The 14,723-nt window shown below is 34.1% G+C and overlaps 1 long non-coding RNA gene across 1 annotated transcript; it reads left to right on the plus strand.

Moving 5' to 3' along the window:
- The first annotated feature begins 626 nt into the window (after window positions 1–626).
- On the plus strand, window positions 627–6,437 carry LOC133198745 (uncharacterized). Its single transcript, XR_009722572.1, has 3 exons — window positions 627–720; window positions 4,168–4,278; window positions 5,908–6,437. It is a non-coding gene; the product is annotated as an uncharacterized LOC133198745 (long non-coding RNA).
- The last annotated feature ends 8,286 nt before the right edge of the window (window positions 6,438–14,723 follow it).

Raw genomic sequence — 14,723 nt, forward strand, 5'->3', positions numbered from 1 at the left:
TTAAATCATAACCTCCGGGACTAGCATGGGGCCACAACAGGGGATCAGGGTAATGCATTGGAATATATAGAAAATATTTTTTTTTAAATCTTCTTCCCAAGAACAACAAAGCCATAATTTCATATTTTTTTTTAGAAACTTTAAAGGTATTGTAGACACAAATTTGCTAAAATCATGCCTGGGGAGAGGGGGGTGGTTAAGGTGGGACCACAATAGGCAGTAAAAGTTTTATAATGGAATACATATGGAAAATGTCTTTAAAAATCTTCTTCTTAAGAAGAGGAAAATTTATATGAAGTCATATTTATATGGAAGCATTCTCAGGTAGAGTAGATTGAAGGTTACATGTATTCAAATCATGACCCCCTATGGTAGGGTGGGGCTATAATATGTGATCAGTTTTACACAAGAATAAATAGGAGAAGAAAGAATCTGCTGACGGAGAACAGAAGGGCCATAGTTAATCAGGTGAGCATTATGGCCCATGGGCCTCTTGTTTGTTCAATATTTACATTAAGAATGGTTGTGTAGAAACCATCAAGATTCACCTATTATGTGTCATATTTTTTAAGTTAAAAGGTAACAGTAAATATTGTTTGTTTATCAACAGATTCAGCAAATAATGCTAGAGAATTTGTTAATGCAAGACCTAATGATGGAAATGTACCAGGTTCCATGGCTAGGAGAATGTCAGAAAGCCTCATCATTAGTGTGTTACAGGTAAAAATTTTTTTAGGAATTTAAGAAATAAATAACAGCTACTGTTAAAAATTCACTAGGAAATGAATTTGGTTGGTTCCCAATCACATCTCTTGAGAAGCCTGAAAGTCTCATTGATGAAAGTGTTACCATGCTGGTTTCTCAGGTGCCTATAACACTGATATCCTACATGTAGGTCCCAGTCAAGCATCTGCTCTGCTCAAGGTTCCAGGAGTGAAAAATGTTGGTTAGGAATAAAGTGGCATCAGGTATTGCTTCTGTCATAGAATCTTCTTTTTAAGAATTAATTAACCCCTTAGTCAGTATTAGGGGTATATAGTTTTTGCCCTGCTTATCAATCTTGTTTGTCTGCAAAAATTTAACCTTGCCCATAACTTTTTTAGTAGATGGAACTATGACATTCATATTTCACAGGTCACTTGTGACAATACCTTTCTTTGGGTATCACTTAATTTGACCTCTTGACCTTGGAATTTGACCCACTTGCACAAAAAATTACCAAATTTTAACCTTTGCAATAACATTTGAACGGTTGTGCTAGGGCTTTCATCCTTCACTTGTATATTCATTGTGGTAAGACCTTTTAATGGGCACAAATATTTTTGGCCTTTTGACCTTGACCTTAGAGTTTGACCCACTTTTTGAAAACTTTAATTAACCTCGGCTATAATTTTCAACAGTTAGTACAAGGTCTTTCATATTTCACAGGTGTATTCCTTGTGACAACACCTTCCTTTGGATACCAACAGTTTGACCTTTTCACCTTGACCTTAGAGTTTGACATGTATTTGAGAAACTTCAACCCTTGCCCTACGGGGGCATCAGTGTTTCACAAACACATTTTGTTTCACATAAATTGTAGCTTTAACAAAGACACACTGTTGATAATTTTTTAAGATGACATTTTATTTACAAGTTATGCTGGGGAGTTCTGTTAAAATATTCTGTTTACATGAGGTCATGATGAACAAAAGAAGGTAGTACACAGTGTTTAGACTGGCAGAAGAAGTGATATGGTATCATTATTTCCTTATACATATACAGTAAAACACGCTTTAGCTTATAATGAATTCAAGCTAATAGCAAAGTGATTTTTATTCTCTGTTTTTTTTTTAAACATATTACAACTCAATGTATACATGAATAATGATTTACCTTAAGTTTTTAACAAAGCAAAATTGTCTGTCCCTAGCACTTTGATATAGGCTTGTTTTTCTGACTAACTGTACAAGTATTTATTCCACCAGTTCAAATTTTAATATGAATTGTATACCTTTTATGCTTTTGGTAACTGTGATTTATTGTAGAATTATGTCCACAGCATTTTTTAATCTTTGCAAAAACTATTAGAATTATTATTAGTCCCCCACCTGTGAAACCAGAGGTGACAATAGGTTTCACCGTGTCTGTGCGTCTCTCTGTACATCTCTCTGTCTGTCCATATGTATGTCTATCAGTCTGTCCCACTTGGTTTTCCACACTTTTTTTCTAAATACTTGCAGATATTGAGATGTTTTTATGCCCCGCCATGAATATGGCCGGGGCATATAGTGTTTGTCATGTCCGTCTTCCGTCCTTCCGTCCTTCTGTCCTTCCGTCCTTCTGTCTGTCCTTCCGTCACACTTTGCGTTTAGCTCTGTTCAAAGCTCAGTTTCAAAGAAACTACACAAGATATTTTTATCAAACTTCATGTGCTGATAGATATTGATGAGAGCTATGCAACTGCATCAACATTTTTTGACCTTGACCTTTCCTTTGACCTTGACCTCACTTTTCTTAAAGTAGTGTTTAGCTCAATTTTTTAAGATACCATTCAAGATAGTTTAATCAAACTTCATATGTTGATACATACTGATGTAAGCTATTCAACTGCGTCAACATTTTTTAACCTTGACCTTTCTTTTGACCTTGACCTCACTTTTCTTAAAGTAGTGTTTAGCTCAGTTTTAAAGATACCATTCAAGATAGTTTAATCAAACTTCATATGTTGATACATACTGATGTAAGCTATTCAACTGCATCATCATTTTTTGACCTTGACCTTTCCTTTGACCTTGACCTCACTTTTCTTAAATTAGTGTTTAGCTCAGTTTTAATGAAACCATTTAAGATATTTTTAACAAACTTCGTATGCTGATACATAGTGATTAGAGCTATTCAACTGCATCAATATTTTTGACCTTGACCTTTCCTTTGACCTTGACCTCACTTTTCTTAAATAAGTTTTAGCTCAGTTTTAAAGATACCATTCAAGTTGGTGTTATCAAACTTCATATGCTGATACATACTGATGAGAGCTATTCAACTGCATCAACATTTTTTGACCTTGACCTTTCCTTTGACCTTGACCTCACTTTTCTTAAATTAGTGTCAAACTTCATATGCTGATACATACTGATGAGAGCTATTCAACTGCATCAATATTTTTTTACCTTGACCTTTCCTTTGACCTTGACCTCACTTTTCTTAAATTAGTGTTAAGCTCAGTTTTAAAGAAACTATTCATAATATTTTTATCAAACTTCATATGCTGATACATACTGATGTAGTCTTTTCAACTGCAGCAACAATTTTTGACCTTGACCTTTCCTTTGACCTTGACCTCACATTTCTTAAATTAGTGTCAAACTTCATATGCTGATACATACTGATGTAAGCTATTCAACTGCATCAATATTTTTTTTACCTTGACCTTTTCTTTGACCTTGACCTCACTTTTCTTAATTTGTGTTAAAATATTGCATTACTAATATACCCTCGGCGGGGCATTCATGTCCTATGGACATATTTCTAGTTTGGTATGTGAGTCTAACTTGATGAATTATAGATTAAGTTTGCATTATGATTTTTTGACGGAATTATGGCATTTTCAATTTTAAATGGGAACCAGATTACATTTGCTGGTAGGGGACGAGCATTGCAATGGCAAAACTCTCAGAATGCTTGTTCTGGTTGAATTGTTTGTGTTTTTAGTCCCCTACCAGTGAAACTGGAGGGGACTATAGGTTTCCTCTGAGTCTTTCTGTCTGTCTGTCCCTCTGTCTGTCTGTCAGTCTGTCCCACTTGGCTTTCCGCACTTTTTTCCTAAACGCTTGCAGATATTGAGCTGATTTTTGGTATTGAGTGTATCTTGATGAATTACAGATCAAGTTTGCATTTCGTTCCGCTTCATTGATTTTTGATGGAATTATGACCTCTTCAATTTCTAAGGGTTTTCCGCAATTTTCTTCTAAACGCTTGCAGATATTGAGCTGATTTTTGGTATGTGACTTTACCTTGATGAGTTATAGATCAAGTATGCATTTCGTTCCGCTTCATTGATTTTTGACGAAATTATGGCATTTTCAATTTTTAACGGGAACCAGATTACACTTGCCGGTAGGGGACTAGTATTGCTAATGCAATACTCTCAGAATGCTTGTTACAATTAAGTTGCATTTTTTTCAGAGGCAGTAAAGGAAATCGATGGTGATGTTTCTTGTGTTGGTGATGAGAATCAGAGTGAGGAGGAAATGGATGACAGTCAAGACAATCATGATTTCCACACTTTAACTCCAGGTACTGTATACACACTACATTACTGCATTACCCATCTTTAAGCAATAACTTCCTTTTCTTTATATTATAAGCAGAAGCCCTGAATGCGTAGCATTGTTAAGGCTGCATAAAGGGGGTGGGGCCTAATTTTTACAGGAAAAGTTTACTATGACATCACACAAAAATAGTTATTCCTCATAATACCAGAAAATGAAATAATTTGCAATTTTAAACTATCTTAACATAATAAACAACATGAAAACTACCAATGCATTAGTTTTTGTTGCTAGTTAAATCCCACAGAGCAGGTTATTAACAAATTACTGATTGCAGTGAACTTGTCGACATGACATCATTTTGGTAAAAATGACATATTTCATGTGCTGTGAGAGACAGAACGAAGATTTTTTTTTACAGTGAAAAATGTATTTTATTATTAAACAGAATATTATATACAGATTTCAGACAGGCAAGTGATACAAATGTAAAACCTTTGTTTAGTGCGATTATTCAATAATTATACAGAAAATGTATTTAATAAATTCTTCCGTGTTTTTATGTACAAGGTTCCGGACCCGTGTTTAACATCGAGGTGCCTAATTAAATTGTTTTTTCGCAAGGGTATACACTTAATAGATCTTATCCGTTTTTCGAATGTAAATAAAGGATATTTTCCTTAACTTGAAAAGTGCTGCTCCTTCCCCGAAATCCAGAGCATTATTTAATAAATGCATAAAACACTTTGTAAAGGTCACACATATTTCAGCTGGAGCTACATAACATGAATTTTTCCTTATAAAATGCAAATTCTAAAGCAGCAGAACTTTTCAGAAAGTACAAGGTATATAGAAATAATTTATAACTTAGATTTTTTAATGGAACTAGGATATGCCCTTGTGATATTGAAATTTGTGTATGACCTACATGTAATACACATTATATGCAATTATCACGTGACTTCCATATAAGGTTACCAAACTAGATTCAATATAGAGTGGGGTATAGGCCTACAATATTATTTTTATTAATTTTTAAGTCATCTGGGAATATAATAGCTTTACAAAAATAAATCAGCGTTAAAAAGTTATCTATTTGTACATGCCTATTTTCCATTGATTTCTTCACAGTATGCCTTAACAGTGCTGCGTGGTCTACATGCATGAAAAATGTGTAGTTCTCAATACTGGATATTGAGTATGAACAGAAGAGCTTCAGTATAAGTGACAAAAAGAGTGGTTATATATTCAAGGGTAGAGCAAGGTATATTCTGAAATAAGTTATTTGCATTGGTGGAACTTTACCAATATGAGAGTCATCGCATTTCACACAGATGTCTTCTGAATGGAGATGGAAGAGTGAGATTAAATTCCAAATAGAACAAAATATTGATCTAAAACTGAATGTAAATTTAAGTAGCCAAGCACGCAAGTTCACAGATCATTCAAATAATGAATGTACCTATTTAATACATATATATTAGTGAACAATCATTCTCCTACCAAATTGTATTTCAGATACCGAAAAGTTCTTCACTTTTCACAAAATACTTAGCCAGTCATGATAAGCCACTTTCAGAGCTATTTGCTTTATTTTCATACAGACAAAAGTATAAACAGAAGAAAAATTATATTCTGAAAATTTGATTTTAAGGAAAAGGAAGCCACTTTCTGATCACAGATCCACAACAGAAATGGAAGATTCTGCATGCAAGTGACAGAAGATACAAAAAATCCCAAGGACATCATGTGAAATGATTTTAATCAAAAAACATTTCAGAAAAGATTACAAAAATGTAATAAAAACTTAGATAAGTGTTAAAGACCAAGTATATAATCTAGTTTAAAAAAAAACAGAGAAAATCTTGATTTACACACTAATTTCAATTGATATATTTTTGAGAAAAATGATAAACACTGTGTTTCGGAGCCACAATTAGCAGTATTGGGGGTTAAATTGTTTGCAGCAGTTTTATCATTATGAAACCTGCATGGACCATGATACTGCATGACTGAAGAGTGCAGAAGAAACTGCATGATGTGTGTAGCAAATGATTTTGAAGTACATGTATTAAATATTCTGTGCAGAAGGAAATTTTTTCCTTTTTTTCATGAACATGTTTTCAAGTATCGCATGACCTTTCTGAAAGTGAAAAAAATGTGCATGTCCCAATTAAGTTTGATCAAGTCTTCAAATAAAGTTATATGCAGAAATTCTTTTTTTATTTATCCACTATGGTATTGTTTATGAAATCTACAGTGAAATGTACTTTTAAGTGAGTTGAATTGAATATAAAGAGTTGGGTTCACTTTATGCATAAGATAGCCCTGTCCTTATATCAGTTAATTGTCCATCACCCTCTGTCCCATTTCTAACATCCAAATAAAGCTGAGAGTGCCTTTCATTCCTTTAACAAAGTTTCTTAAAGAGTCCAGAGATTGGAAATTAAACAAGCTTTGTACAATTGCAAAGTTCTTGAACTTTTGCAGAAAACAGGCTTATTTGAAAGAAAACTAAATACAAGCTTACTCCTCGACCCAAAATATAAAACACGTTTTTCAGAAACAGATCCTTAATTATTAATATCCTCAGCATGGATTAGAGATTGCACTCTATATGAAATATTTTTGAAAAATGCTAAAACTTTTGTCCGTTGTTGAAGGAATTTTCAGGATATGGGGAAAATCTTTCCTTTATATTGATGTTTGAAATAGGACCCTGGGACTTTGTCAGTTAATTGGTATGTATGAAGGGCCATTTTATGGATAAAGTGAACCCAGCTCTTTACATCATTTTTAATAGATACAGTCACCAAAGGTCCAAAAGATAATTTAATGCACATGATACCAAAACTGAGTAGTTTTGATTTCTCACAATTCAAAGGGCCATAAAAACCCTAAGTTAACCTTGCTTTTTTATAATGTTTATGTCTACAAACTTTTACCATATGTATCAGGTCCTTAGTTTCTAAAAATACCATTATCTTGTGTAGGTCCCCTGAGTTTTACCATCGGGTATAAGGTCCCCAGTTTCTATAAATACCCTTATCTTGTGTAAGTCCCCAAACTTTTACCATGTGTATCAGTTCCTCAGTTTCTATTAATACCCTTATCTTGTGTAAGCCCCCAAAGTTTTACCATGTGTATCAGTTCCTCAGTTTCTATTAATACCCTTATCTTGTGTAGGTCCCCAAAGTTTTACGATTGTGTATAAGGTCCTCGGTTTCTATAAATACCCTTATCTTGTGTAAACCCCCAAACTTTTATCATGTGTATAAGGTCCTCAGTTTGTATACATACCCTTATCTTGTGTAAGTCCCCAAACTTTTACCATGTGTATAAGGTCCTCAGTTTCTTTAAATACCCTTTATCTTGTGTAAGTCCCCAAACTTTTACCATGTGTATAAGGTCCTCAGTTTCTATACTTTCATTATGTGTAAGTCCCCAAACTTTTACCATGTGTGTAAAGTCCTCAGTTTCTATAAATACTCTTATCTTGTGTAAGTCCCTAAACTTTTATCATGTGTATAAGGTCGTCAGTGTGTATAAATACCCCTATCTTGTGTAAGTCCCAAAACTTTGCATGTGTATAAAGTCCTCAGTTTCTATAAATACCCTTGTCTTGTGTAAGCCCCCAAGCTTTTTCCATGTGTATAAGGTCCTCAGTTTCTATACATACCCTTATCTTGTGTAAGTCCCCAAATTTTTACCATGTGTATCAGTTCCTCAGTTTCTATTAATACCCTTATCTTGTGTAAGTCCCCAAACTTTTACCATGTGTATAAGGTCCTCAGTTTCTATACTTTCATTATGTGTAAGTCCCCAAACTTTTACCATGTGTGTAAAGTCCTCAGTTTCTATAAATACTCTTATCTTGTGTAAGTCCCTAAACTTTTATCATGTGTATAAGGTCGTCAGTGTGTATAAATACCCCTATCTTGTGTAAGTCCCAAAACTTTGCATGTGTATAAAGTCCTCAGTTTCTATAAATACCCTTGTCTTGTGTAAGCCCCCAAGCTTTTTCCATGTGTATAAGGTCCTCAGTTTCTATACATACCCTTATCTTGTGTAAGTCCCCAAATTTTTACCATGTGTATCAGTTCCTCAGTTTCTATTAATACCCTTATCTTGTGTAAGTCCCCAAACTTTTACTATTGTGGATAAGGTCCTCGGTTTCTATAAATACCCTTATCTTGTGTAAGCCCCCAAACTTTTATCATGTGTATAAGGTCCTCAGTTTCTATAAATACCCTTATCTTGTGTAAGCCCCCAAACTTTTATCATGTGTATAAGGTCCTCAGTTTCTATACATACCCTTATCTTGTGTAAGTCCCCAAACTTTTACCATGTGTATCAGGTTCTCAGTTTCTTTAAATACCCTTATCTTGTGTAAGTCCCCAATTTTTTACCATGTGTATAAGGTCCTCAGTTTCTATACTTTCATTATGTGTAAGTCCCCAAACTTTTACCATGTGTATAAGGTCCTCAGTTTCTATAAATACCCTTATTTTGTGTAAGTCCCTAAACTTTTATCATGTGTATAAGGTCCTCAGTGTCTATAAATACCCTTATCTTGTGTAAATCCCAAACTTTGCACGTGTATAAAGTCCTCAGTTTCTATAAATACCCTTGTATTGCGTAAGTCCCTAAACTTTTACAATTTGTATAAGGTCCTTAGTATCTATACTTTCATTATGTGTAAGTTCCCAAACTTTTATTATGTGTATAAGGTGATCAGTTTCTATACATTTATTATGCATAACTTTAACTATGTGTATAAAGTACTCAATTTATATAAATACCTGCATCTTGTGTAAGTACCCAGTTTCTATAAATACCCTTATGTTATTTAAGTCCCTTAACTTTTATCATGTGAATAAGGTCCTGAATTTCTATAAATACCATTATCTTGTGTAAGTCCTCAGTTTCTATAAATACCCATATCTTGTGTAAGTCCCCAAACTTTTACCATGCTTATAAGGTCCTCAGTTTCTATAAATACCCTTATCTTTTGTAAGTCCCAAAACTTTAACCTTATGTATAAAGTCCTCAGTTTCTATTCATACCCTTATCTTGTGTAAGTCCCAAAACTTTTACCATGTGTATAAGGTTCTCAGTTTCTAGACATACCCTTATCTTGTGTAAGTCACCAAATTTTTACCATGTGTATAAGGTCCTCAGTTTCTATAAATACCCTTATCTTGTATAAGTCCCCAAACTTTTACTGTGTGTATAAGGTCCTTACTTTCTTTAAATACCCTTTATTTTGTGTAAGTCCCCAAACTTTTACTGTGTGTATAAGGTCCTCAGTTTCTTTAAATACCCTTTATCTTGTGTAAGTCCTCAAACTTTTACTGTGTGTATAAGGTCCTCAGTTTCTTTTAATACCCTTATCTTGTGTAAGTCCCCAAACTTTTACCATGTGTATAAGGTCTTCAGTTTCTTTAAATACCCTTTATCTTGTGTAAGTCCCCAAACTTTTATCATGTGTATAAGATCCTCAGTTTCTATAAATACCCTTATCTTGTGTAAGTCCCAAAACTTTTACCATGTGTTTAAGGTCCTCAGTTTCTATAAATACCCTTATCTTGTGTAAGTCCCAAGACTTTTACCATGTGTATAAGGTCCTCAGTTTCTTTAAATACACTTTATGTTGTGTAAGTTCCCAACTTTTTACTGAGTGTAAAAGGTCCTCAGTTTCTATAAATACCCTTATCTTGTGTAAGTCCCCAAACTTTTACAATGTGTATAAGGTCCTCAGTTTCTTTAAATACCCTTTATCTTGTGTAAGTCCCCAAAGTTTTACCATGTGTATAAGGTCCTCAGTTTCTATAAATACCCTTATCTTGTGTAAGTCCCCAAACTTTTACTGTGTGTATAAGGTCCTCAGTTTCTATAAATATCCTTTATCTTGTGTAAGTCCCCAAACTTTTACTATGTATATAAGGTCATCAGTTTCTATAAATATCCTTATCTTGTGTAAATTCCCAGCCTGATACATCGAAAGAAGACGGTTGTTCATGATCAAAATACATTGTGATTTATTTTAAAAGAAATCACCCAGACTAATTGTCCATGTGTTACTAAACAGGTCTGAAATGCCTTAAATATTTCTTGTTTTTCGTCTGACACTGTAGCTCTCTGGTCATCCATCCCAATTTTTTCTGACCAGCGAGCTACAGATCTGCAGCTAGTCTTATGCATGTATAAGCTGCAGATCTGTAGCTCACTGGTCTGAAAAAATTGGGATGACCAGAGAGCTACAGCGCCACCCTAAGAAAAAAAAAACTGTATATTTATTGCGCACAAAAAGTTGCACTCATTTTTAGAAAAATACACTATTATACCGTATACGTCCTTTCTCTAAACGTGAGAAAAAGTGCAATCTGCTTGCATAGAACGACATATAGATGTGATTGACTGAAAAATTATGTTTTTTTGAGATATACGCTCTTAATCTTTTTTTAATTAAGAGGGGGGGGGGGGTATCGATCCACACTTCAGGCGCCTGTGTTTACAAGGGTTATAAGGAATGCATTGCTGTGGAAATAGTACAGGAATATGTTAGGAACACACAGTTAGTAATATTTTGAAACGGCGGTTTGAAAAACACGGAAAAATAAATCGACAAACAGCGCACTTTTTTGTGCGCAATAAATATCCACTTTTTTCAATGGGTGGCACTGTAGCTCTCCGGATTGTCAATATTTTTTTAGGAGAGCTTCAGTTCTGCAGCTAATGCATGTATATGCATTATTTTGTACTTTTAATCAACCTGTACGTACATAAGCCGCAGACTAATGAAAGAGGCAATGTAGCACATGCACTTGTTTCTGCAATAAATTTTTAACCCTTTGCATAATGATTATTATAATATGGGTTAAAAATTTATTACAGAAACAAGTGCCTGTGACGTCGATATGTAACCTCGCCACTTTTGCTACTTACTCCAACGCGAATTCCGGCTGGATGTACATCTATAGTCGACACTACTTTTAAAAATAAATTTAATAATAAATATTATTCGTGTATTTTTTCTTATATTAAAAGCTTTACATTCAAGAATATAGTAATACTCATCAGCAACTTGGGCAATAATACAGGCTGTACAGGGTTTTTTTTTCCCTATGTGGTATATCATGCTATCGTCTGGCTTCTACTGGTAGACGACGATTTTATTTATGAAATTTTAAAAGTATTTTCAGATCCCATGCTTTGCTTAAAGAGTCTATAAACTTGTTTTTCAGGAGTTATCACTGAACAACTTTTGAATAATTTGATGTAACATTTGCATTATGATGAAGATTACATGTTGTATCCTTCATTAAGAATTCATATTGACACCTTGTTTATATTTGATACATCTCGGCATGTAGTATCGGGGGGGGGGGGGGGAGGGGAGGGGTGGCCCCTCAATTTTTTCCAAACTTAACTTTTTACTGTTGAAAATGTTCCTAGAAAAGATTGTTACACCAGTTTTGTTCCAGTATATTTAAATCATGGGTAATGTATTGATAACGTTTGACTGTGATCCCCCTTTCCAACGACATAGGATTTAAGAGTGTGGACAATTTATGTTTTTTTTTCTTGTCACATTATTTTTTTCAGGTAGGTTGTCATCCCACCCCCGTCCCTTTCAGGCTCAACTTTCAGAATCGATACTACGTGTCTGACAGCACACACATTTACAGATTTTCTGTAAAATATGCAATTCTAACCACGGGTTTAATAATTTGTCATCACTATACAGTTTAAGCATTTTGTACAATACATTTACAATTTTATTATTGCAATGTATCCTAGCTATGAGAGGAAACGGGTTGCACACCACCAGACGTTCTTCGGATGCAACTTCTGACCTACACGGATGATCTGACGTACATTTTCTAGGCGATTGAAATTGTCAAAGTTTTTAGGGGGTTTATTCCTAAGAAATACAAATCACTCGTACCAAACTTCCTCGCTATATGTTGGTATATGCACACTAGATATACTGATATACATAGAGCTATATATATCAGAAATTCAGAAAATTCACTTGATGCGAGTCTTTGCCTTTACATATAGGCCATACTTTAACGATTAATTCTACCTTAACTCACGATTTTTTTTTTTTTTTTTTTTTTTTTTTTTTTTTTTGCCTGCAAGAACGCCATGTCTACGATGTCTGTTCGACAAAATACGACGTTTGAACGATTTAAGTACTAATTAAGGCGACTGCATTACTAATTAGTTACAATCTTTCTACGACTATGAAGGATTAGTTACATTGAATTAAAATGCACACAAATTTCTTTTCAAAGTCATGGAGAGATGACCCAGAGATAGAAAATTTTTAGAAAACCGTGTTTAAAACTGTAACATTTTGAATTTAATTTTCAAGTTAGTTTTTGGCAAATCAAAATACAATATCGGGTAAATATTTCCCTTTCCTATTTCACAGGAACTTGATATATCAAAACAATGCTAAAATTTCATGTGACAGGTCAAGGAAATTTTCAATTTTCAAGTGCGCCCAGGTTCCTGCCGAATGCCAATCAAAAGCGCCCTTGTTCTTTACAAACACCGATAGATAACGATAAGATAATCCGTGTCAAACGCTCCTTATCAGGGAGGATTTGAATACACTTTTGCCGTCTGGATTTATCAATATAACTTTTTTGGACTCAGAACATTGTTTTAGTGAGCTCAGATTTTTTTTTAAATTTCATTCATATCAGTTTGTAATTAATATTGTTGATCAAGATGAGTATTTGCTTTAACATGACATAGAAAAATATCCAAAACTTATTTTTGATCTATTTTTTTTACCTGTTTTGGTAGTGAAGTTGTAAAATTTATAATAAAAAAAACTACATATATGCCCCATCTAACCCACCTCCCCTTTGTTTTTTATTTTTTTTTGGGGGGGGGGGGGAGGGGGGACATACCGGTACAACAAGGAATGAGTTCAAGAGTGATTTGACAGATATATCACCGCAAGAAATTGTATATCACCGCAAGAAATTGACTGATTTACTTTTAATTCGTTCAGAGGTTTAAATGCCGTGTTTATTTATCTATTTATTTATTTTTTGTTTTAATTTGAAATTCAATATTCAGAAATTATTCCGTATTGAAAATCTTCTCATGTTAAATCACTTATTCCTCATTTAATTCCTGAGTGGCACTGGTCGGACAACAAAGGAGCAGAGTGATAATGTCCAAAGACAGTGCTTTTTAAAAGAACTTTTCCCCAAAAAAGTATCATTATTTTTCTGTGTTTTTTATGTCCATGCCATCAAAACATTTTATAACTTTACCTGTAACACTTTTACTCATTATTACCATATGCCATTTTTAAATCTGTTCAGTTCTTCTTAAATATGTAGAAGCCTTGTCGCATTTTACTGTCCCTCGTTCCCCTTTACGCTCTTACCATTTCTACTGAACAATTTGGAGACAATGGCCGCATCCGACTGGTTACTTGTTGTTTCATGTTAATCATTGCCATCGCTGGGACTTGTTAATAAATTCGAAAACCACATTCCTCGTTACTTTGGACATTTCACTGTCAACATTCTCTCTTTTTAGTTCAACAACATATCTTTTTATACCAAAACTACGGATACACAGCCCAAAGTATGTCATCTCATTATATCACACGGACATATAGCTCTTTTGAAACATTTATGAGGAGGCAAGAAATATCGATTGGTGAAATTGACACCCAGTCATCTTTCCTCAGAGGTCAATATTCGTCGTCACAGTGCTATATGTGGGCGTATTTGACATGTGATGCACAGGAATCGTGTTTATGAAACATTTAAATAATTAATTAAAATATCCATAATTTGGTCGGCTGACTACACCTGGACAGGCTTTACAGAGTTACACACATAGGAAAAAGCATTGGCGCAAACAATGCACAGCCAAAATTTACAATCCTCTCCCATTTTCAGAAGAGAGCAAAATGCGGACTCCGGTGTAACAACGAAAAGTGACCCCCGTAGAGTATTGACCAGCGTGTCATTTTTCTACGTAGAAAAATGACCCAGGTCAATATTCTACGACAAGAAGGGTCATTTTTCGACCGTAGAAAATCCATCCAGGCCAGTAATTCTACGACTCCGGACCGTTGCTCGAGACGATAAGGAAAAAGTTGCATTTTCATTAAAATACCTCTTCAGTTTATCATTTATGTTCGCTTATCTTAATAATTACGATAACATAGTAACACTGCAAATACATAATAACACCAGTAAGATAATAGGGTATAGTCAAATGTATTTTCATCTACATGTGCATGTATATCAAAGTTTCAAATTGGTTTCGCTCTCAGTGCTACTGAACTTATACATATTTATCTACATGTATTTTAGAACTTTCATAAATCAGTTAAAAGGTAACATTTTGAACCACATGACTCATTTAGCCAATTTTCAAGTTATTCTTCAGCAAATCAGAACAACAATATTTGGAAAATATTTC

Source organism: Saccostrea echinata, unplaced genomic scaffold (assembly GCF_033153115.1).
Source record: "Saccostrea echinata isolate AGI-Se365-2 ecotype Australia unplaced genomic scaffold, CSIRO_AGI_Sech_v1 ptg000033l, whole genome shotgun sequence".
Classification (NCBI taxonomy): domain Eukaryota; kingdom Metazoa; phylum Mollusca; class Bivalvia; order Ostreida; family Ostreidae; genus Saccostrea; species Saccostrea echinata.